The 26,120-nt window shown below is 38.4% G+C and overlaps 2 protein-coding genes and 1 pseudogene across 3 annotated transcripts in view; 2 read left to right on the top strand and 1 right to left on the bottom strand.

The window, feature by feature from the left end:
- LOC109047541 (protein phosphatase 1 regulatory subunit 29-like) overlaps positions 1-26,120 on the top strand; it is a 905,211-nt gene that overhangs the window by 636,292 nt on the left and 242,799 nt on the right. The window lies entirely within an intron of this gene.
- Positions 1-26,120, top strand: part of LOC109046565 (beta-1,3-N-acetylglucosaminyltransferase manic fringe) — a 788,629-nt gene that overhangs the window by 649,472 nt on the left and 113,037 nt on the right. The window lies entirely within an intron of this gene.
- Positions 124-25,972, bottom strand: LOC122134969 (annotated as a pseudogene).

Here is a 26,120-nt window from a genome sequence, read left to right as displayed (position 1 = left end):
ATTTTAGCGTCCTCCATTATCGTTCTCAGCAGTAGAGTCACCCTCCCCCGCACGAGAAACAGAACCAGTAAAACGACGGAAGGCTGAATTCTGGTTCCCGGATCCCTTTGACTCTTCTGTTATTCAGGCGAATAGCCAATAGAGTCTAGGCCTGTCTGATGTTCGGCCCGAAAGGGGACTGGAGGTTCTACCACGATCACACAGGTGATCTGCCACACATGCCTGCTTCCTGAGCCACTGGAAACTCATCACCTAAGAAACAACATCATGGAAAAAAAACATGATGATTACGTTTAGAGTGCAAACACAGGTCACAGAAAGTATATGCGTTGCTATGCAATATCCTAATTTACATGAATTGCAGCCTAACTTAAGGAGACAAAAATCCCCCCCCCCACTATTGCAAATTGCAAGACCATCAAGCCCTAAAACAGTGCTAAATTTAGCATCACGAGAAGCCTCACATGTAACAGTAGTAAATCAAACGTAAACTAGTGAGTGGAATAAATTCAGTTGATGCTGAATGATTAAACACAAACTTGTTCTCTTGTTTCATGAAGCCAATTGTACAATTTTGTGTTTTTTCATTTTTAGTTAGCTCTTAAGCCATTTTTAGCCAACTTACTTGTTTGTCTTGGAAATCTACATCATTGCCATTGCAGGCGCTTTTTCAGGCGGTTTGACATGATCTTCAGCAGCAGATCTGATCTTGTTCGACGTATAGTGCTGTCGGGCTTGGTGATTTGTCGATCTCTACCTCTGGGTTATTTAAGTGAATTGGCCAGCCCATCACCCATGACCTCGGGAGGAGGTTAACTGCAGAAAAATAAATTTTCCAGAAAACCCATTTCAATCACACACATGGTAAATAGGCTCTTGTATACAGTTTTCACAATTAATGAAACCTGCACTGAAATAAAAACCAAGCTTGCTACATCAATAATACAAACTCGATAGTAGCTGCGTCATGCTTTGCAAAAACTTTGCTGCAACAATCTATTGCAAAAAATTATTTGATTGCATATTGCAAAAGAGTGTTGATTGATGGTTTTTAATGCGTTGCTGTGTGGTTGCTAGGGTCTAGGTCTAGGTCTAGGTGGTGGTGAAATGCCAATGGTTTTAGCAGGAAGTATATTGCTATGGTATTCTGAGTGATTGTGCTATGTGGTTTGTAGGGTGTTTTTTTTTGTTAAAGCTTGTATGTCGTCAAGTCTCTGACATTCTACGTCTTGAGATTGGCTTAGGGTCCCTCCTCCTTAAATGGAGATCTGTTACGGTTTGTTTCATTGTCTGTATATGGACCGTAATTTAAGCAGTCAGTATTAAGGACGTTTTGGTAGCAAACACCACGTCATCACCTACCAGTATGCATTAATCTACCCCCATGAGATTTACCAGTTTAGTTATGGCAGAGCTAAAAGGTATTAGTGACGCACTAAAAATAAAGTTTTGCCAGTACTTCTTAAATCTCACACAAATGAAGATGGTAAACCTCATCCAGGTGATTAATCACTTCTGATGACTTTGGGCAATGGGCGTAGTTCAGTTCTGTGGCGTGATAGACTAAACAATCAATTAATGACTTTGGCCACAAAAAGAGGAAAAGACACGGATGCAATTTTCAGAAGTCTGCCAGCACTGGACCATGTGTTCACAATCTATAAATTCATAATGTGTATACATCTCAAAAGTCATCCATCAAAAATCTTGCAACAACTATTTAGCCTGTGAAAACACATAAGTGGATTGATTATATAAAACTGATCCCCAAATTACACATGTACTGACACAGTTGAATGGACACCTTCATTCGTAATGTAATACATGGCTTTTGTGAGGCCATTCCAGCATTTTGTCACGGGCTGGTTGAAGATGCTGTTTTACGCGATGCACAGAGGCCGAAGGGAGTTGGATCCAGTAAAACGCATTTCCTTCAGTTTACTGGACACGTAGGTGACCTGGGAATTGCACACACACTTCAATAACATTGTATACAACTCATAAAAGTTGGCCAAAAAGTGGATAATGCCACACATGCTCACACCTGCACCTCTCAGTCTCTGCTTGACAGATTTGGAGCTGGGTTGTGGTTCCAGGGCATTAACTGTACTTCCTTTCTTTTTCGGCTCCTCAGATATTGAGCTACGGTGTTCCTTCCTCACCACGCGTCCCCACAGGCCTTGAAAACCTGAAATGCAACACAAACTTACGTGTATAGTTGTTATAAAACCAGTCACTTACGTGGTCAATGAAAATCTTTAAAACCTGCTTAAACTGAACATCATGTGCCATTCTAAATATAACCTACTCCGAAACAAGTTTAAAATAGACGCTTATTTCAGTGTCCTAACCTTGTTGGTGATAGATCTCCATGTTATTCCTGCATTGGCGGAAGAACCAGCCTCTGAGATTTTCACAGGAATGAATAAATCACGTCGTGTCCATACTGGGCTCTGGCACCAAAAAACTGGAGGCCACCTGTAGCATGGTTTCTGATTAAGGAAAAAGAGAGTGTATGAATAAATGTCCATTGTCAAGTAGGTTTCATGCCAATGGCTGTTGAAACTGAAAATACTGTATGTAGCAAATTGACAGCTCATGTGTGATGCAACAAAAAACACAAACTCAATGCAACCAACAAAAGAGTAAGAGTGTTTGTCGTATAATCTCTGCTTTACCATTAAGGCTCTGCCACTCAGTGTCCAGGTCAGCTGATTAGCCAGGCAAGCCCTTCAGGGACGTTCTTGCCAGTAGTTGACGCAAGGTTTGACTGATCCAGACATCGGCAATGAGGGCAGTACAACCAGTTTCATAACTGGGCATGATTACACTCCAGGCTACAAGGAGGGAACACTGGTGGGAAAAAGTGACCATTAGGCATTTATCCATGAGCTAACACTATTGTGACGCAAGGCAAATTAAACGCATCACTTCAGGAGAACTTTCCTGTAATAAAAGCAACGCAAGTACTTTTAGCGTAAGCTGAACAATTTCGTTTTCATTTTCACATGAACGTTATGTTAACAGTACGACCATATGAAACAAGACAAGATATATTCCGAAACTGATAGATCCCAACATCAGCAAGAATTTAAGTCTGCTTAGCAGGAAATCTCCAGAGAGTTTGGCAACAGGCAGAACTAAATCCAATTCTGTAAGAAATCCCCTTAAAGAAATGAGAGAGGTACCATTGCGGCCTACTACTAATTGGTCAAAGCAGCAGGGAGTTCTAAGGAAGGAAGGGTAGGGTAGCCACTTAGGGACTTGGGCTAAATTTTCCATTGTGGGTATGGGGCAAACAGCGTTGGGGAATGCTGCAGTGTAGGCATTCGGTACTTGATGGCAATTTGGGAGTATCTGTTGATTGACTTTCTAGGGTAACTAGGGCACTCAAAGGGTACTGCTCCCTATAGTGCAACCAGGACCACCTACAGAGAGTACGGACACTCAAGGGTATGCATGGTTTTGTCATTAGGGGACACATAAAATCAAAGAAGAACATATTTGATGTTTAAGCCACAAATTAGTCTTTGGGGCCGTGGACTCTCTACAAATTGCAGAGTGTTACACCATGGAACAAGATTCAGGAAGAGTTTCCCATCGCCGTTGACTATAATGTCAAATTACACCTGTGTCTAGGGAATCAACTTCCATTTCCAAAGGGAAACACCCTACCACAGAACCCAAGATCATTATAAGCAGATGGAGGCAAGATGTCTTGAAAAATACCAGTCAAGGCAGGTATAATCATATTAAACCACACCCTTGGAAGCACTGGGAGGTTGTCATTATAAGGTGAGGAGAAATATGGACAAGCTGCGCATCTGCAAAGAATTGAACTTCTGCCAGAACTGGGTGTCTGGACAAGAAGAAGTTGGCAATGCTAAAGAGTTACAGTCCTACATAACATAAATGAGAGAAACTTGTGTGAGGCAACAATAGCGCCTCAAGAGCAAGAACACTTCATAAATCTTGCTCATAAGGAGGAGAAGAAGGAAGTCTTTATCACTTTGCTGTTGTTTGCCCAAAAGATATATCAAAGACTTGGAGGTGAATCCCTGGTCTGATGAAACCTTAACTGAACTTTAAGACTTTGATGTGAAGCGCTATATTTGGTGCAAAACTTAACCCCCAAGCTCACACTGAAATACTCATTTGGAAATATCTATGTCAGTCGAGTGTTTCTGGAGCAAAACAGGCTATGATTATTGGCATATGAGTCATATTTTAACAAGATAAAGCTGTAAAAGATACATGATGAGTCTTAAAATCAAGAAAATTAGACCTCAGTTCAGTTGAGCATCTTTGAAATTTTGCTCCCAAATGGTCCCATTCCTATTTTGCCAAGAAGATGCCAATGCTGGTAGGGACTGGAAATATTATCAAAGGTGGTCTTACTAAGTGTACACTCTAGAGGTTTTATTTATAACTTATTTAGTAGAATGCTTGTTTTTAACTGTCATGCACGAATGTTACCAGTCTCCCTTGAGCACCCTGGGATTAATTGCTTTGCTCAAGGGTAGTACTGTCTTGGCACATGGCATGTTTCCTTTCGTTACCAGCCCCGAGTCTTAACCACTACATCACACCCATCCTAAAAAAGAAAAAATAATCCAGTATACCTGAGACACCTTCATACAATCTCCCCAGCCACATTAAGGCCCTGGACGAATGCCCGAGCAGCAATGAATGCCCACATCAGCTTGGTCTTCAGCTCCTGTGGAGCGTCTCCAAAAGGACGCAGGGTTTCAGTCTGCTTAGAGGCACACTCCAGGAAGTCGTCAGAGAGCAGGGAGGTGGTCTCAGGGTCAGATGCCTTCAAAAGACGCTCCAGGAGCCTCATCCAGAACTCGTCCAAGACCTCCCTCGAGGTTCAGGGAGGTACCAGTGTAATATCGACGCAGGTCAGCGTAAAGATCACGGAATACTCTCGCATTAGGCTGGTACAAATCCCCCAAAGAGGCCACAAAGGCCTCTTCTAACCACCGTTCAGAGCCATTTAGGAGTTCCAGAAAATATGCTGCATGGATAAAAAAGGAAGTCACTTATCACAGAGTGAAATTAATAAAGAAATCACATACAATTGTGTCCCCTGACTACTGTTTGTCAGTGTAGTTGCAATTTCAGTACAACAACATAGAAGTATTTTACAAACCAAACAGTATTCATTTCTGTGAAAAAAAAAAAAAAAAAAAAATATATATATATATATAATATATATATATATATATATATATATATATATAATTAGGGTCAGGAAATTGAACAACTGCATCAAAATCTCTTATCATTACTGTGCGTCACTACAGTTTATCATGCACTGCATAAAAGGCCATTAAAAACCCACTAGTAATTGCCCTGTGGGACCACGCATTGTGAAAGCATATAAGCTTAGAGGTGATCCTTTTATCTAAGCTCACAATGAACCAATCCAGGGAGAGAGTTTTTGGGCTTCAAAGTGCTTGCAACTCTAACCCCCTTCACCATTCATTAAACCCTGATGCTGTCTAAAATCCCCGCAGACGGGGGTTAAAGTAAAAAAATGTTAACTAAAAGCAGATGAAGTTTTCATAAAATACCACTCTGGCATTAGAGACAGCTGTCAGTGACAGTACAAGGTACACTGTAAAAACCTCTAAATCTAGCATTTCCTCTGCGAGTTTATGCAGTTGCTATGTACTCGTTCTTCTGTCAGCTTTATACTTTGGCGTGGAGAAATGAAACTTAAAATGTTCTGGTTATTCGAAAAATCATCTTACTAACGTTACAGTGGAAAAAGTGAACAAACGTAGTTAGCAGCTGTGTGAAAACATAATTACATCCAAAATTTAACCAAACTACAAGACTGAATGCATTTGAGGTTTGGTGGACTCACTGTCGAAGGTCCTGTACTGGGCATTCAGCGGAGGGCTGAATGGAATGTCCTGATTCCCTAACCAGGCCTTCAAACTCTTGGCGGCCTGCAGATTCGACAGAGTCTCCTCCATGGGCAATGGTGCAGCAGGTGTAACCTGTGGGGCATGTGCGAAGATGTTCGCCTGCAAATTCAATGAAGAAAGAAAACGATTATAAGAAGAGTTTTTACCTTAGTTATGGCAACCAAAGATGCCAACTACTCCAATAATATCATCATATCAAGCTCCATAAAATTGTAAACTTAGACTGATGCCTGAAAAAGGTGAAAACCTGATGTTCATACTTTCCATGAAAGGCAATAAAACAAAGAACAGCTGGATCTCACACAGTCGTTTTTGTAAATGTCTCAGGTAATGTGTGAGAGTATTCCTGCAAAATATGAACACAGAATCTTTTAGGTTGGTTAGATTCATCATTTTACTTAGACTACTAATTTAGATTTTTTTGTTATACTGAGGACATAGCTGCATACACCCGGTACCTGGTTTAAAATGTATAGGAAAGATAGAGTGAATTAAGGGGGTGGCGTTTATGATTTATGTGAAAACTGGCTCCGTGTGTAAATGGAAATCGCGTTTGGTGCAACAAAGAGGTTATTATTATGGAAGATGGTAAGTAGTTAATTGGGCCGCACAGATAAAATTGAGTTTGACAAGGCAACTCAGTGTACACCCTGGATAAATTAGCTTTCACTTGTCGAATCTGAAAGCAGCAACTGATTAAGAATTGACCACAAGGAAATACACTCGTCATCAGAATAGACAGAGCAGAACGAGTACAGAGGAGGTGATTGTGAGGCACATTTTAGTTTTAACGAGAAACCGAGTGGAACTCATAAAATAGAATAGGGGGCCGTTAGAAGAGGACGACGTCAATACGAACCCACACATCCAGGTGTTGCCAGAAAAAAATGGATCTCGTTAACGAAAATATGAGGTCTTATGGCATCCCCAAACACTTCAAGAAGTGCGTTCCATCAGATTAAAATGGCATGAATTCTTATTAATCTGAAAAAAAAAAAAAACTCGGGGGAAGAAGTTAAGTCCCATGATAGACAACCATTTTGTTACATTAAAGCACAAGGGGTGGGTAAAGACACGTATAAAAGCTAAAGAACAGCTTTGTTCCTGAAGATAATTGATCAAGCAAGCAGTAATTCTAAAAAATCTGGAACCAGTTGAATAATTAAAAAGGAGATTCTATTAAAAAAGAGTAGGACATCAGATTGAATTAAAAAATAAATGTAAAGCTGGACTAATAATCTAGCTGTAAGGTGGCCGAAGCATCTTAATCATACTTCCATTGATTCTGTAGTCACAAACGCACACACACATTTTTCTCCTGAGGGTATACAGAAGTTTTGTCAGTAAATATACTGGAACAAAACCTTACTTTAAGGGCAGCCACTGAGCGAATATCGATGTCATAAGAAAGCGCAATTAAATCCTCTTAACCATCCAGAGCAAAGGATATTTTTGGTATATATAAATTAAGGATATGGATTGATGTAGTCAATGATGTTAAAGAGCTTAGTGAGAGTAACTATAGGTATTCCTATCCCCCAAAATTATCAGCCTTTCTCAGGGGATGTTCGCACCGTGCTTGGAAGCCATCTGTTATTGTCACCTATATTCAAAAGCGGAGAATTTCTAATTCTGCTAGTAACATACAAGACCTATTAGTATTTAACCTATAATCTCTGCAGCGAAAACGATGGCTGTGCAAAATGACACAAATTATCCGAATACCAGTTCAGATGGCTTTGCACCCAATTGCAATTTGGCTTTCAGAGCAAACTATTCAAATGAGATGGAAAACTGTTACTTCACTTGACCTCAGGAAGGCTTTTGACACTGTAAACCACATAATTCTTATGTCTAAATTATTAGACTTTGAGATAGATTGAATCATATTTGTCCGGTCAGAATCCACAATTATAAGTTAGCCCCCTTAAGTATATTCACAAGTGTTCCCCAAGGATCTGTTCTGGGTCCATTGCTTTTCACGTTCATATTATCTATATACATGGAAGCAGTGTCTCACAAGTCGCAAATAAACTATAAAATCCTTGGTTCATGGCACAGCTTGGCTAGAACAATGTTGTTTACACTTTTAACATCTCTAAAACAGTGGTGATTTTTTTAATCAAAACCGAATAGATCAAATGTAGTGCCACGGTGTAGTGTTTGTATCAGGGGAGAACTACAAGTTGTATCGGAACTTTGGGTTTTGATGATTCCAGACATTCTTTTAAGGCTCAGGTTTTAAAAAGGTCTCTAACCAGGTCAAATTAAGTCTGTCAAAATTTAGATTTATTCGTGATTATATGTCAACAGAGGCCGCTCTGATGTATGTACATTCCATGACTATTTCTCATATCACTTATTTTTTTAACAACTTGGTCACAAGCTAGTATAACTAATCTGAAACCATTGGAATCTTTGTATAAACAATCACTAACAGCTCTTAATTAGAAATCGGTTCGATTTCATTGCTCAATTAAAAAAACCAAAAAAAAAAAAAAAGAAAGAAAGAAAGAAAAAAAAAAAAAATATACCAATTTGCTAAGCAGGTATCACCTGATCAAATATAGTTACTGTAGATGTTTGTCTTATGTTTAGGGCTATATATAGCCTGACTTCACAGTTTAAAACAGTTTTTGAAATATTAGAAACAACTGTCACACAAGGGGCGAGGAAAGAGGGGACTGTATTATTCCTCTCAGGATATGTAAATTTAGTCAGTCTGTATTTTCATTTCAAAGCTGCAAAATGAATGGAAAAACCCATCCCATCAATAATTAGAAAGACTGGATAAATATATTTAGTTTTATATTTTTAACTTTCTGTCAAGGGTCTACAGATGAATAATAGCCTTTTTTGGCTAATTCTGGCACATTTACAGCCATGTTTATTTAAAAGTGCGTTTGCCCCTGTAAACAAATAAGTTTACAGTTAAACTAAACATGTTTTTGAAGTTCAAATTATTATACATTTTGGTAGGTTTGCGTTATGTTAATAGATTTATTGCGTTATGTTTTTGTCACTAAGATTGTAATTTAAATTCTTACTGTTTTTGTTGCAGATAAGCTTTGTAGCTAAAGCTAGTTAGCTGCCTCTCTCTGTCTCATTCAGGGATGTTAGCTGTTTTTGTGTTAGTAGCTTGTAGTGTAGCTAACTAAGTACTGTCAGTTTTACTGGAAGGGCTTTTCGTTAGCTTGACAGTAGTTGAACTATGAGTAGTTTTAGCTTGTACCCTTAACAGGCATAAAAAAAAGGCGAACGAATAAATAAGGTTTCAAAATAGCTTCCTCTGAGCGTCATAACTGAACACAGAGGCACTGGGTCAGGGGGGGTGTGAGCAATAAAATTAAAAAAAAAAAAAAAAAAAAAAAAAAAAAAAAGTCCTCTGGAGAGCAAGAGCTTCTGGACCCAGCTAAAATAAAAATATAAAATGACATTTAGCAAACAACAAAAAAATAAAATGAATAAAAAGATGAATAAATATGAAAAAAAAAAAAAAAAAAAATTAAAGGTTAAGCAAAAAAAAAAAAATAATAAAAAAAAAAGAAATAAAATGGAATGATTAACATGAAGTCTTGGGTCACAAGAAAAAAAAAGTAAAACCGGAAAACTTAGGGACAATATAGTGCGAGAAACGCTATCTAAAAAAAAAAAAAATGCTATACAGTTTTTTATGCCGCCTGGACTAAATATAAAAAAAGCAAGAGCAAAAAATCAGAGAGAAGAACACCCACATTTTTGCATTCACAGTGCATAGTGAAAGGACTGTAGGCAAAAACATATGAGAAGCACAATTTTGGCTACAGTGGTAAGACTGTAGCTGAGGGGCAGCTAAAATAATGAGGGGAAGTCTGTGGCCTGTAATGGTTTATTTTAGAGCAGGTTTAAAAAAAAATACTGTCACAAGTCTCCGGTTTTCATCCAAAAATATCTTAAATTGTGTTCCAAAGATTTTACGGGTTTGGACACGACAGGGTGTAAGCGATTAATGACAACATTTTCATTTTTGGGGTGGAGTATCCCTATTTTAAAGAGGTCTTCGAGTGTCATTTACGCATCGCAGTCCCGGGCCCTTCATTGCAGTCCGTGAGCAGCAACAGGCGTGTGGCCTGCATATCAATGCGTACTGACGATGGGGGACCGCGAGACAAAGACAGATGAAGATTTCTTCCCACTCTGGCACACAAAGGAAGACTCTGTGCAAATTCAACTAAACACATAGTGAAAACAGATAGTGAGAAAGAGTGAGGGGGAAAGTTAAAAGACAAGTAAAAAACTACCAAAGCACACTGGATGAATTATTGTATATCACAATGCAGTTCCTATAGAAGCTGGTTTCTTCCTCAGGATAAAAAAAAAAATCGTACAATTTCAGATATAAGCCCGCAATTCTGAGAAGAAAAGTCAGAATTATGAGATAAAAATTCGTAATTGTGAGAAAAAAAATCTGAATTAAATTAATAAAAAAAGGTAATTTCAACTTTTTACCTTATAATTCGAAATATAAACTCAGAGAGATAGAAAGAAAAATCTGAATTGTTAGGTACAAACTCACAACTGCGAGAAAAAAACTTTATGTTGCAAACAAAATGTTGCAATTTCCTTTTTTATTTCTTGGCAGAAACAAAAAACAGACTTGTGTAAACGCAGAAATCTGTGGAGTAGAAGTCTAAGTTCTATCTTGCAATTCTTTGTTTATACCTCAAAATTCTTTATATATAAATTTGTTTAAAAAGTTTGAATTGTGAGATGAAAAAAATTACGCATATTATTGAGAATTGTGTGATACGTTTTTTTTTCTGTGCCATAAACAGTGGCTTTTATAATTTCCTGACTGAGCTCAATATCAACTGCATATTTTTTAGCACACAATGTCTACTGTCATTTTTTACATCTTTGATTATTGCAAACGATATCTACACAGATACGTCCGCATACTGTACGTGAAAACTATTTTCTGTGGCGTTAGCTCCAGTGACTTAAGGGGGCAACAGAGTCCTAATACTGCTCCTAGTGCCAATGTTTGGAATGATTCATTTTGAAATGCAACATTGTTAAAATCACATCGTAACTAGTATTGCATAATCTAGGCAGAGTTTTCTTAGGTCCTTATGACATTTTTTTTACACAAAATTAAATTAAACATGCTAAATTTATGATAACTTGCTAAATTAAACATGCATATAATGAGGTACAGTAGTGTGACAACAAATGTTGCAAGTATTCTGCTGTCTGAAAGGTTTATTGTATCATAACGCCTACTGTTTCACACTATTTTCAATAAAGTGTACAGTGCATACTGCTTAGTAAGCAGTACAATAGCTATTCTGAATGCAGCAAGAGAGAGAGACTAACAGAAATACGGATCTTGTGTGTGCATGTGCAAACTGAATCTCCCATAATTCTAGGCAGATCAAGAGATGATGCATATATTTATGAATGCAGGACGCTCGCCAAGGCAATATTTTGAATAAGCTAAAAATAAATCCAGAGGAATTATCTCTTTTTTGTTCCAAATAAACATTGTTCGAGCCTCCTTGTGCTGCCACGTCCATGTGTTGGATGGAAATCGACAGGCTGCCAAAGGAACAAGACCCTGAATCAAAGTCTGACAGAAAATCACCTGTCAGCTGCCTCCATCTGTCCTGAAAAAAAATCAAGGGTTTCTTCAGACAGCCTAATTGTTTGAGATGGACAGCTAGACAAATAGTCAAGCAGGATGACAAACAGGCCTAGACGGTGGAGAAACCTTGAGTGGTGTCACATGAAGCAAATTCCTTCAAGTTAAACTGTTAGTCGGTAGCTTTCAACCAAACCGGTGTGATCCCTTCAGGGCCTGTGACTATTTAATCAAAGAAATGCTCCATGCGGTATAGTGCTGAGTGCTCTTTTTCCATTCTTATCCCTTGCCACGCCTCTTTGATATTTGCTTACATGCTGCAAAAATACATCAGGGTATCAACTTTTGGAACATATCATTACAAATAATCAAGGTTTTTTGAACAAAGCACTGGGAAAATCTACTTACAAGCATTTCTGTCTGTGCTATTAAACCAGATGTGTTGTTATTTAAGTTGCTATTAACATTGATTTTCCCCACGGCAACAGTATAAAAGTAGCCCAATTCCATGGTAAACAACTTTTTTTGGGCCATATAAATTTCATCTGGAGGACCAAAAAAAAAAAAAAAATTTGTAAAAATGGTAAAAATAAAAAGCAACATCTACATCGAACAACCAACTAGAACACCTTAGAAACTGCATAGTAACACTCTGGCAATCAGCCAGGACACCATAGCAAATACATAGTAGTGCTCTGAAATACTTTAGTCAGATCTCTTTAGAATCTGTACAGCAGTGTTTTGCCAACCAGACAGAAAACTATAGCAAATGCATAGTAGTAACCACATAGCAACGCTCTGGCAATCAGTCAGAACACTTTGGAATCTGCACAGCAACACTCTGACTAACAAAAAGAACACCACAGCAACCTCATAGCAATGTTCTGGCAACCAGTCAGAACACTTTAGAAATCACACCGTAACACTCTAGTGACCAGGGACATCATAGTAACTACTTTGCAATGCTCAGGCAGCCATCTGGAACACCCTAGCAACCTCATAGCAACGCCTTGGCAACTGCTTACAGCACATTTTTTAATGTGTAAACACCACTTACATTTTCTTTATAAAACGTAGAAATTTAGTTCAACTCTGCCAAACCACAAATAGCTAGCATAGCTCATTTATGTTATATATAAAAAATATTATTTACGTAGGACACATGGTACAAAAAAACAAGCACAGTATTTATGCTGGATTTTCAAAGACTCATGTTATGAATTGCAGTATGTTGACAGATTTTCTGAGGCCGCTCTGTAGACCACATTCCAACTAGAAATTTGGCGCTAATTCATTACAAAGCACTGATGTTGACACAACGGACTAGAACGCCCTCATGCCTTCTGGATTGACTTTTGAAAATTGACTTGGACTGACTTCAGAAGGAAACCGCGAGGCCTCGTTTTAAGAGAGAACAACCAAACAGTAAGAGGAAGTTCTTTTGAGGGATGTTCTTCAAGTTCATCTTCAAAGCCCCTGACATACCAATGTGAATAGTTCTTTTATTTTCTCATCTTCTTTTTTCCTGGGAGTGGATTTGAGTGCACTCCTTTGAGATGAGAGCAAAGGCTGCCTCAGGCACCGGTTTACCAGCAGCAGGTGCATGAGGATCTACAGGTGAGCCCGGTTGGCCAAAAAATACACTCATGTCCTCGGTGCCTGATTAACAGTGTGTCTCTGAGGAATGAGAAAGTGTTTGGTAAGCTTGCTTCCCAACCAAGCCCTTCTGGAAGACTTATAAACACCACACCCACGTTACCACACAAGTACCGCATAGCACAACGCTCAAGAGCAAGCTCAGCAAGCAGTGAAAGAATTTATGGAAACACACTGAGAGGTTTATTTAAGGTGCGGCAAAAGTGGAGCTCAACATAATGACTTATATACAAATGACTCAAAATTAGTGAAAAAAATACCACAGGAGGGACCAAATCACATCCAGATACCAGAATATCATAGAAACCATCTAGAGCAATGCACTAGATCTGGTGTACCAAAAAAATCAGAATTGGTTGACAACATAAACACAGCCATATCGTCAGTTCTACTCACATGTCAGAACATGATGACAACTGTGGTACAGAAAATGCTAAGCTTGCTGCTATTCACCGCTAATCTCTGAATCTGACCTTCTTTTTTAAATATGGGGTCATGTGTGACATGGCGCTTTGCCCAAACATTGGTCTCAATTAAGAGGATAAGCTGCCTTTAATGAACACAATGCAATATCTCTGTAATCCCCTGCAGACCAGTGTCCTTAGAAGACAATGGGAAAATATGGACAGGAAAAATTAGGTTAGGAAGACAAAGAGAGATGGGGAGGAACCGTGTAACCTAGAGAGAATTTATCTGTCAAAGAAGTGTGCCAAACACCTCCGTATTTGTGTCAGCAACACAAATTCGAATTTAAGCATGGACGGATTAACACGCGGCCCTGCCAAGCATTTTCCCAGGGCTCCAGACCAGCAGGGGTCCGTATTTGTGGGGGGGGGGGGGGGGGGGAGAAAGTAGCTGTAGGGGGCCCTGAGGAGCTGTAGAAACCATGCATAGAATGGTACAGTTCTTATAAATATGTCTTGAAACAAACTTGGTCATTTAAAAGAAACATGCTTTCAAGCTTCAGAAAAGGATGCAAGATTGACATAAAAGTAGTCCATATATTAACACCCCCTAAATTCCAAATATTCTGAAGACAAACACTAGGTTTGTCTGAGGAACAGGCTAGCTAGTTTCTTATTAGCAATAGCACCCAAATATATGTTACACAGAAATTGCACGTTGTTTAAACTAACAACTAACATACTCTTCATCTACCCACCCTTAACCTAAAGCAAAAGCATATTTTTTGGCAAAAATGGTGACCCAAAATTACAGAAACTCTCAAACAATTGGGCAACACTTAAAAACACATAAACAGATTAATATCAAGATTTACTTTTTTTATCTTGTTTAATTTTAATGTTGATGGTGATTGGAAATTATATGTTCTGTTTTAGTTTTTGGTTACTAAAATGACTGATGTAGTACCAACACAAATGGATTTAGCAGAAGTACAGAAAATAAAGTTGGGACAAGCTAATCAAGAACTGTGAAGCAATTACCTGATTTTAATAAACCAAACAAATGGGTCTGACACCGCTTTATAATAATACTTAATACTATACCTAATGGAAGTTAGTTTTTTTTGGGATTTATTTAGTGTAGTATCTTATTGTTGTTCTTGTTTCTTGTGTTTTGTGTCCATGCCCAGGACATCCGGACTTCATAATCCGTTCCTGTATACATAGAGGTGCGCTGTTAGGGAATAAAAACTGATGAAGGATTAAGTCCTTATACTCCTCTGACAGTATAAAAATAATCTGGGGCTTTGTCACCTCTGGCTGACTCTTTTAATCTCCGCTCCTGTTCGTATTTAGTCTGGTCTTCCGTCACATTTCCATGTGACCTTTCTTTCAACCTCTTCCTATGCCCATTAGCACTCATTACACCCCTCCTGCTGGGTTTCTCGCACTCTCTTAACCATCTGCCTCTGGTCTCTCTTATCCGCTACCCTGCTGAGTCCAGGGACTGCTCAAAGAGTCCCGAGCGTCCCAGGCGCCGTGCCGTCTTACACTAAGAGCTTGTGACCCCTGAACCGGGCCTTGCACGAAGCCGCAATAAAGGCCATTGACAGCCACTTGCTTTATGTGCTAAAAGAAACGACTTCAGAGCAAGCCCCGGTATGGCTTATAAAACACTGGAAAGCACCTTTTAATTGATTTCCTAGGTAGTTCTGGGATGCCAGCCCTTCATTTCTTTGGTAAATGGGTAGGATCGTCAAACTGAGGTACGTCTGGGGTTTAGCCATAATCAGCGGTGAAAATAGCCCAGGCCTGACTGTGATTTAGTTTGCACATGGTCTGCTCTCTTATGCGTGTTTACAGTTTTATGACCCAGGGGAATTGAGGAAGCAGAAGGGAGTGTGAAATATAAAGGCCATAACAGGTTAGTCTAATGAGCTGCTGTGATCCTATAATACATAGTATATGAGAGGGTTCAAACGGAAAACACAACCCTTTTGACTTTATATTTAGAACATGATATACAGACGCCTTTTGGGAAACTAATAAAACAAAAAGTACAGCTTAGTGTTGAGTAGATAGCATAGCTTAGATATTCGAATTTAACAATAAGAGCAACACCAACATTTAAAACACTATTAAAAGTTGTGTGGTAAAATGTCGAATGAAGTTAAACAAGGTCTTGTAGACAAAGGGTTAGAAAATCAGCTTGGATGGTTTTTGCAATTGGCCGCTATTGTGCTAATTTTACTTTTCCAAGACATATTCCTGATAGATTATGGATGATTATTGTGAGCGAATCATAGGTGCATGTGATTAAGCTCAAATCAAATCCTGATGAATAAAATCTCATTCCATCCTACATTTGTTTCTTATTGAATGACGTTCCACTCTGAAATACGGTATACCGAAATTCGTATACTTGATTCTTACATTTGGGATGCATTTCATATTAGCTTAACATCTAATAATCCTCCTTTGCTTCAGGCAGTACATTGAGGCAGGACAGATGTTTCTTTACGAGCAGTTTCCTATCTTCGCAAGCGTTTGTTGAGATCAGAGCTGACATGTAGCATGCATTATGGATATGCTCTTAAGCGTGCGTCTTGCTTCGCTAATGGTGAAAGATGGCTTAGTGTACAACCCAACTCTTTAAATTGGACATTTCTAGGTTTCCATAAATCTAAAAATACACTGCAGCTCAGACTCTGCCTTGCTGCGTAGACACACACGTGTGCAAGTGTGCACGTGCATGTGTGTGTACCACGCACACCTAATCGCATGCATTACAATGTTTGCCAAACCTTGTTAAAAAAACGGGCTACGAGGTTAAGACGAAGAGAGAGGGTGAAACTTAAGAGACCACAAGAACTCCTGTCTGGATACTTTAGGACTTAAGAGGTATTTTTAACTTGGATTTTGGAAGTAAAATATTCAGCTGTGGTACGTACCAGTGGTGGCTGGCGTTGTTTAAGAGTCGGGAAGCACAGATGTCAGTTATCAGTGTTGTATAATAACACACACACACACACACACACACACACACACACACACACACACACACACACACACACACACACACACACACACACACACACACACACACACACACACACACACACACACACTATTGTTCATTTAGAACATTTCTACAAGGCATTTGTACCTTTTTTTTTATTTGTGCAATGCTTCATCCCCACCACTAAGGGATGTATAACTTGCGCTCACTGACTATGGACATATTTATGTAGAAAAATGTATGCATGAGTGCTGTGTGACATTTTACATTTTTATTCGTTAACATGCTAACATTCACTAAAATATTAGCAATATAAATATTAATTATTAGTGCTTTCTGTCTAGCTTTAAAGTAATCACCACTGGTATGTACACATGCTACTAGAGGTTAAGCCAGATAATCACAGGAAGAGAAACCTTGGAGGAAAATGGATAAATCACAAGGTTTTTGCAAGGATTGGAGAGAGAGAAAGAGAGAATGTGCTTACTTAGTAGACTATAAAAACAGCAAATGATAATGTCCCGTCATTCTCAATGTGATGCATTAATTTTATAATCCCTCACTGAGTTTTATCGACTGTAGTAGCTGTCGTTCGGTGCATGAGGTTCTTCCAGTGAGCGAGGAAGACGTGCCGTGACTGAATCGGCAAGTCATTATGCAAAATAATAAGTTCTTCATAATTGCTTCCACTCAAACAATAAAAAATGTCACAATAAATAAATCTCATCAGCCTAATGGTCTGTTGCATTGGCTGACAGGGTCAAGACAAATTAACAAAACTCACCAAGAACAGATAGAATGGATTAGAGTGTTATATATTCAGTTTTTTTTTTTTTTTTTTTTTTTTTGCAAAATTTTTATTTTATAAATATTACATTAATAAGATTATATAAATTGGTGTTTATTTAATGAAACTTATTCAAATTCTGAGAGCAAAAGGAAAATATTTAAAAGGCAAGAATCCACAAAAGCGCACTTTAACCACAAATAAAAACAGAGAGAAAAAAATGGAAATGTATTCATAGGGGAAAATTTACAACCTGACCAGTCAAAGTAAAAGCTCAAGTGCTATCCAACTGTCAACCGATCACTGAAAATGAATGCTAATGCCATGTAAAGGGTTCCTTTGAGTGCTTTACTTTCATTTAAATTCCTTGCTTTCTAACAAGGTCATTGAGACGTGCTCAAATTGCCATGCTAGCTGCTACTAAAATCTGGATTACGGGCCCCTGGATTACGAGTATTTGAGTCTTAAAGAAATCCTAATCCCCAAGCTGTCAAGTGTGTCTTTAACAGAGCACATACATGTTTATTTTTCAAATTGCGAAACATCATTTATTTGGGCTTTTAGTATTTAGCATTAGCGGTTCCACTCCATGCTACACAGGTGCAAAACTTACGTCCTCAGATTTGACCTTTAACACGTTTTGATAACATTTCATATTGCTAATGGAAGGCTTTGAGTAGTAGCTGCCTGTTTGTCGTGAATCAAACTAAACCTCAGCACAACTCTTGGCATACTTACATATATAGCATGTGCATTCTTCTCCCTTAGATCCAATTACAAGGAGACACGTAATGAGTAAATGGTAAAGAACTGATAATTTACTCAATGTCAATACACTAAGGAGATTACTTGACCAATACAATCAATGGAGGAATGATGTCCAGCATTCAAACCTTCCCTAATCCCTAATGTGACATGACCTGTTGTCAGGACACAGGACAAAAGACAGTGGGTCTTATTTACTAAGCATGCATACGCACAAATTTTGCACGAACATACGCTATGCTGAGTGACGAAAGGCTGTAAAAAGGTTGTGCCCTTATATCCAAATTCATTAAAAGAATAGTTCACCCAAAAATGAAAATTTACTCACCCCCAGGCCATCCCAAGATCACAACAGATTTGGAGAAATTTAGCATTACATCACTTGCTCACCAAAGGATCCTCTGCAGTGAATGGGTGCCGTCAGAATGAGAGTCCAAACAGCTGATAAAAACATCACAATAATCCACAAGTAATCCACATCACTCCAGATCATCAATTAATATCTGGTGACGTGAAAAGCTACTTGTTTCTAAGAAACAAACCTATCATTAAGGCGTTTTATCTTTAAACCCTTTCTTCTGGCCAAATTATGAATCTATAATCCATAATAGCACTTTGTCCAGTGGAAAAACTCTATCCCCTGTTGTCGTCTCGCATCAAAATCCACATATTACATATTTGTTTAGAATAGTTTTAGACCATTTTCTCTTGTAAATGGTGCTTGATCTGTGCATGTTTCTCTCCTGATTCAGATGAGATGACTTTTTTACCGGAGATTGAAATATTATGAGAAATTGTTTGTTGTTTTTTTAGCAAGAAGCAAAGGTTTAAAGTTAAAAACATCTTGATAGATTTATTAAAAACACAGTTTTTTGCTTCACAAGATATTAACTGATGGACTAGAGTTGTGTCGATTACTGTGATGTTTATTTTGAGACTCTTATTTAGACGGCACCCATTCACTGCAGAGGATCCATTGGTGCAATTCTCCAAATCTGTTTTGATGAAAAAACAAACACATCTACATCTCGGATGGCCTGAGGATGATTAAGTTTCCACCCAATGTTCATTTTTGATTGAACTATTCTTTCAAGATTCGAAACATGCTAAGACAAAATCTATGTGATTGGGCGCAAATCTTTATGAGTGGTTCTCCTGTGCTTATAAATACAAATAGTCTACACAATTATTAGTTAATGAGACCAACAGTGTCCAAAGTCACAGAGAACATGCATGTACATGTGTTGTATTCTCAGTCTCACTCATGGAATCTTGTTCAAATGCCGAGACACACATTTCACAGCATTCTGTGACTCTGCCACTCGAGCTGTATAATGTTTCTCGAACAAAGAAGCTGCCAGAGATTATAATCACATCTCCGTCTTCATCACTCACTTCTCTTCCCTTTCACCAGCGTGTTGGCAGCGAGATAACCTGACAGCAAATTGGCCAACGCTAAAAACATGCAATTAATACTGACAGAGCAAAGTGGCTGGAGAAACGCCCAGCGCTACTGTGAATTATTCACAAGAATGCTGTTAGCGAGCGTTCAGCACGAGGTGACGAACACTTGTCGAAGGCTGCAGAAGACTAATCACAAATGGAGCCATTTCATGTATTTAATTAGCTGTAGGTGCTAACAGCATAGCTTAAACAATGCACTCTAGCTGAATTTGATTTCAAGTAGCAAATGTTCTTGTTCAAATTCTGTTGTAGTTGTGGAGAGAGAATTACTCTAGTAAGTATAGAGGGTTATCGACATACAGCAGCAACTTGGCTGCATTTATAACTCTAATGCAATGCTAACTGCTACATATTCAGTATATGATTTCTACATATATCTTAAAGGAAAATCTACTCTTAAAAAGGGGTTGATTTTGTTGACAAGCAAGTGGATCTTGGAGCACTTCAACTGTCAGTTCTTGTTTTTAAATAGTAGGGCATAGTGGTTATAATGGTCAAGGGTTTGATTCTCAAGGAATGTACTGTAAGAACTGATTAAAATATACCTTGAATGAAATGATTTTACATCAGTGTAAATTTTACTGGGTAGAAGTTAGCAAAACAGGTCACATCAATCTGTACAGCAAATATACATCGGAATGTAACATATATATATATATATATATATATATATATATATATATATATATATATATATATATATATATATATATAAATATATGCATACAAAATAAAATGTGTAACCCAGTGTTATTTTAGTGTCATTGATTCTATATTATTATAGTTTTGAATATAGTATTGATATTTTATAAAAGCATTAATAGTTATAACTCTTTTGGAAACTCGCTGACATAAAATAAGTTAAAGCTATCTATTTCAGTTAATGTTTATTTTATTTAAAGTAACAAAAATGTATCTTTTATGGTTTTATTTATTTTTTTGTTAACTATAATAAGCTTGGTGCCAACCACAGTTTATATGCTGAATTATAGCTGCTGCGAGAAAATATTTTATTCAGCTTTTATTATGCCATTACACAGAAATGTTCCCTGAAATTCATTCAGCTCTTGTCAAAAATGTATTTGTTCTGTATTTTTATTTCACAGAAATATCTACCCTCCACACGTTTTAGAACACAGTAATGTTTTTCAAAAACTTTGACATGTCCAGCCCAACTTTTACAACCACTCCAATGCACCCGAACAAAAGCAGACTAATCAGTCGTTCCAGGTGCTGTTGCATGCACCTCTGAGTACAGCTGTGCTTTTATTTGTGATCGGCAGCAGGGCATAAGGGTGGAAGATTGAGAGTGTGGTGGCATGTTTCAGCCCTGATCAGACCTGCATGATCTCGGCTCTAACAAGCATCACGGCGCACTGCAGATCCCCGCTGAGCCGCGGAGGAGAAACACCCCCACGCTTCAAAAGAACAATCAGCAGGCCAGAGGGAGAGAAACTGTGTGGGAGAAGGTGTAATTATGCTCAGATAATCACGAGCCGACAATTCATCAGCAAAAACATGAGCATTCGGCACAAATGTCTTAGCATTAGCACATCCTCAAACTTCTAAAACTGGTATGGAGAAATGTGCAGTTATAACATGGAGCTATTTCTGCTTGATTTAACCTTTAAAAGACTTTCGGTGATGTAAACTAATGTAACCAGTAAATATTATTTTTGAATTAAAACTTTAAATAAAACTTGTTTCTTTTTAACAAATTTTTGATTTCCATGACAGAACATTTTGCCTGCAATCTTAATTAATAAAAATGTTTAATATAATAATAATAATTTAAGTATAATAATAAATATATTCATATTATTAAATAACAATAATAATGAAAGATTATAAATATGATTTTTAAATAAACAATATTATTATTAATAATAATTAATAATACATCTGTGTGTGTGTGTGTGTGTGTGCATATACATGCATATACATACACACACACACACATACACATTTATCAATGATATTTCAATTATATATTAGATCAGTTCATACTTCATAATTTATCTGGTAGTTCTTGTCTAACACTTCCAACATCTGTGAGGAATTGCCACTGCATTAAAATTGCAAAAAGAAATTAGATGCATAAATCTAATTAAACAACTTCAAGTGAGTGAATTTGATTGTCACTCTCCATTGAACGACTGTATTATTGAATTTGCATGTGCAAACGGCTTTAATAAATGCAAAAGCCTAACCAAATCAGGCCTGTGCGCCTCCACATGAGCTGCATGGGGGATGGATGTGCGTGCGGCAATGTGGCTGAGAACATGGGTGTGTGCCGCTTTCAACCCACACAGGGTTCATGGGTGTGTGCCTGGCTGTATAGAAGAGCAGCAAACATGAGCCAAAGCTGAGGTCTGAAACCAGGCTACAGGTTACAAGCGTCCAAACATCACAAATCCATCAACACCGCAGACACTTAGATCTCGCTTTCAAAACCTGGAAATAAATCTCTTAAAATAACAAAGTTACGATCGCAAACAAATGCGAGATCGCACGTATACCCGACTCCCATCTTCATGGCCTACTTGAGTGAAATGTGAGATTGTCATTGTTTAGAGTCACCGCAGGGCTCGATGTGTCACGTAGTCCCCCCCTCCTCCATTGAACAATATGTGTTCGTAAAAATGGCAGACACACTAGTTGCATCTGTAATTCTAGACAGCAGCATTCAGCTCTGGTTCCTCTCTGACCTTTAGGTAATGCTTTAAGATCAGCTCTTTCTAAAACAAGCTAACATTCTAAAACAAAACGTGGCGGAAACCGCAAACCCTTCAACTCAGAATGCACAATGTGGGTATCACGGTCACACCCGTCAAAGTGACCTCAAAATAACAATTATTGTATAGAGATGACAGCAACCTAGAGCATAAGTTCAACATTCAATGTTTTGTTAACGTTACAACAATATTCTGTTAAAATTAATTTTAATTAATTAAAATCTTTACTTTTGTAAAGTGACCTCAATCAAATAATGAAAATCCTGTCATCACTTACTCATTCTCATGCCGTTCAAAACAAGTGTGGCTTTCTCTCTTCTGTGGAACACAAAAGAAGATGTTTCGAAGCATGTTCATGCTGCACTTTCACCTTACAATAAAAGTGAATGGGGACTGGGGCTGTCAAGCTCTAAAAAAGCACGAAAATCATCATAAAAGTAGTTCAACTGACTTGTGCGCTATATTACAAGTCTCCTCAAGCTGTGAATGAAGAACAGATGGAAAATTATTTTACAGAAAATCTTGTTTAAAGGGACAGTTCACCCAAAAATTAAAATTCTGTCATTATTTACTCACCCTCAGTTGAACACAAAAGAAGATTTTTGAAGAATGTTGGTAACCAAACAGTTAATGGTCCCACACTGACGTCCAACTCAATGCGGACCATCCACTGTTTGGTCACCAACATTCTTCAAAATACCTTCTTTTGCATTCAACAGAGGAAAGAAACTCATAGGGGTTTGGAATAACTTGAGAGTGAACTGCCACTTTAAGAGCCATAGTTCCAATTCACTTTCATTGTATGGAAAAGAGCAGCTCAGACATCATGCTATAAATATCTCTGTGGTGGGGGAGGCGTGGTTCAGCGAGGTCTGCGACGGGAGAGCAAGTGAGGAGACGAGCGGTGGTAAGTGGGGCAAGTGAAAAACGATTAACACCTGGATCTCGTTGCAGTGATTGGCATGGGGGAACCGGTATTTAAGCCGGCTGAGGACCGGCGAGAAGGGAGAGAGGGCTGGGGACTCGTGGGAGTGAGAAGCTGTGGAGCTACAAACCCCAAAGATAGGAAGACTACAATAGTGTGAAGTAGAGAACTACTGTGAACTGCATGCGCATGTGGCGCGATTGTTTATTTTTGTTTTTATTGTTTTGTGTCATCAAATAAAGTATCCCACGAGCCTCAGCACGCCGACCCCGGTCTCCTTCCTCTTTACTTGAACGAACTTTGTTACAATCTCCTTTTATGTTTCACAATAAAAATGAAGTCTTTTGAAAGACATTGAGTTTGAATACCGCACAATCCATAATATTTATTATATTATTTATTTTTAAAATAACTGTCAAGTATCAAAATATAGTAAAATAATTTAACAAAAAAAAAACAAACAAAAAAACAAACAAACAACAACAAAAAACATAAAAAACCCTCATCACTTAATATATCAAACCATTTATATTTAACCACTAACTTCATTAAACATCAGCTAGAAATAAACCTGAAACTTCAAGCAGACACAACACAATCTTGCCTCCCACCACTTTTAGGCTTTTAAACGAACAACTTATTCCTATGTTTTGGATAATGAATAAAAGATTTTGAGACGGTCTCAAACGAGACGGCGGTGGGCGGCCCAGCACATGCTAGATTTCCTCATCTCCCCTTCTGTCATTTAGACCGCAGGCGATGACCTTGAGAAATTTCCTCTTGGCCAATAGGAACTCTTTGTTTCTCTCAGCCTCTCAAATGTGCTGAGGTGATGCCAAAGTATAATGCCTCAAAAACACTTCTGATGTGATGTTTGTGTGTAGTGGGTGTTTTGGGGTGCGTTGAACACAACTGGAAGGCAGAATATATATTGTACGGATATATTTCATTGTCTTACAGAAAAAGTGCACTGAATAATGGCGATGTTGTACAATTTGTGTTTCCTTGCTGCTTTATTTACATTTGTTTATGCGTGTGAGTGTGGCACATGTGCAATCATTTATCTCCTTTAGCTCCTTGGGCACACAGCACAATTAGTTATATGGATCCCAGAGGAAAAAAAAAAATGCTGGAGTGCATCATGCACTGATATAATTGCATGTTTATGCAGGCTGATTGTGACATATTACCGGTTATAATGTGCGACCTCTTATCATAAATATGGCTGTGTCATAAAGACTGATGGCAGATTTCATACTACCCAGCATGCACTGGACAGATTCGCAAACTGCCAACATTTTTTTGGCCTCTAATGAGAATATTAAAAATCACTGGCTGCAGCTACGAATCATCACTTGCTGACTGCATGGATTTCAGTCGCTGCTTATTACTTGCAAATGACAAAGAAAATCATGAGATTTGCTCATCAAATTATATGATTTACTAACTTCACACTGGCGTACGTAGCCTAATAACACCACCACTCCTTATTAATACTACAAATTGCAGACACTCCACTACAATTACAGTGAGGTTTTTACTCCTAAATCTACTGTGTTCATCATAACATGACCTACAGGACCACGTACTGCTGGAGATCAGCTCCAGCACATGCTCTTTCAAACCACATGGGGATCCAGACATCAGGTGGGTGTGTGTATAGAACTGATGAATGAATTAAAGGGGAAGATGATCGTGAACAACATTCTGCCAGGTGTAGCCCCGTTTTATCAGTTACAGTTTTGTCTATTGTTCTTTTCGGTGCTGCGAGAAGAGCTTTAGTATGGGATTTCTTCTTGTGATTCTCGATCTTTTTGAGCTTTTCATTAAATTGAAGATAACCAAGAAGCAAGAGGAACGTGTCAGGTGCAAAAAAGCTAAACATTGTTGATGGTAAACAAAAAAAAAATACAAAAAGACAGGCAGATGACAGTGGAATAGATAGATAGATAGATAGATAGATAGATAGATAGATAGATAGATAGATAGATAGATAGATAGATAGACTTTATTAATCTCGTGAGGTAGATAAACTACATAAACATTTCAAATGAACACACACAGATGAATGACAGCGTTGAATACGAATGAGAACGGGAACAATGACCTCTGTCACCGGTAATTCATACCTGATATCTCGGACCGCGGGACGCCTTTTAACGTGAAGCCTTTGCCGCTGTAGAACTGGCGCACGTCCGCGCAGCTCCGCGCTTTGCCGCCCGCGTTATCCGCAGACAGAGACACGGAGATGAGCGACACGAGCAGCGCGACCGCTGTCAGATCCATTGTGTCCTGATCCAGCCACTGACGCTGATGCTCTACACTTCACACTGCGATAAAACGCACGCGACTCTCTCTACAACAGCAGGATAGAGAATAAAATCCACTTGTTTAGGGAACACGTAAACGCACGTCCAGGTTTGAAACCGGTGGTCCTGATGAAAGAAGATGTGTGTTATTGATCAGTCCGGTGGGGATCTGTTTCTGGTGCTCATATCTTTACGCACTATTAATAATATCCCTCTAAGTAGCTAGTATAGTATGAACAGTAAACACTGTTGTAGGAATTGCGGGACAAAGCGCACAGTGCTGCTGCTGCGCGCTCCTGTGCTGACTGTCTCTCTACTGTCCCGTTCTCTCTGAATAATAGTGATGTCTGATTCGTTTTTTTGAGTCGGCTCCTTTGAACTATTTGGAGGAATCGATTCGCAACATTTTCTGTAATAGAAACAAAGCATTCCTTGGTGAAAAACGAGTGTAAGATGTTTTGCTTCTCTAAATCTGGTCTGTATTGATGCCCGTAAAT

The sequence above is a fragment of the Cyprinus carpio genome, chromosome A22 (assembly GCF_018340385.1).
Source record: "Cyprinus carpio isolate SPL01 chromosome A22, ASM1834038v1, whole genome shotgun sequence".
Lineage (NCBI taxonomy): Eukaryota > Metazoa > Chordata > Actinopteri > Cypriniformes > Cyprinidae > Cyprinus > Cyprinus carpio.
Note: the sequence above shows the minus strand (reverse complement) of the source record. Positions and strands in the feature narration are given on the sequence as shown.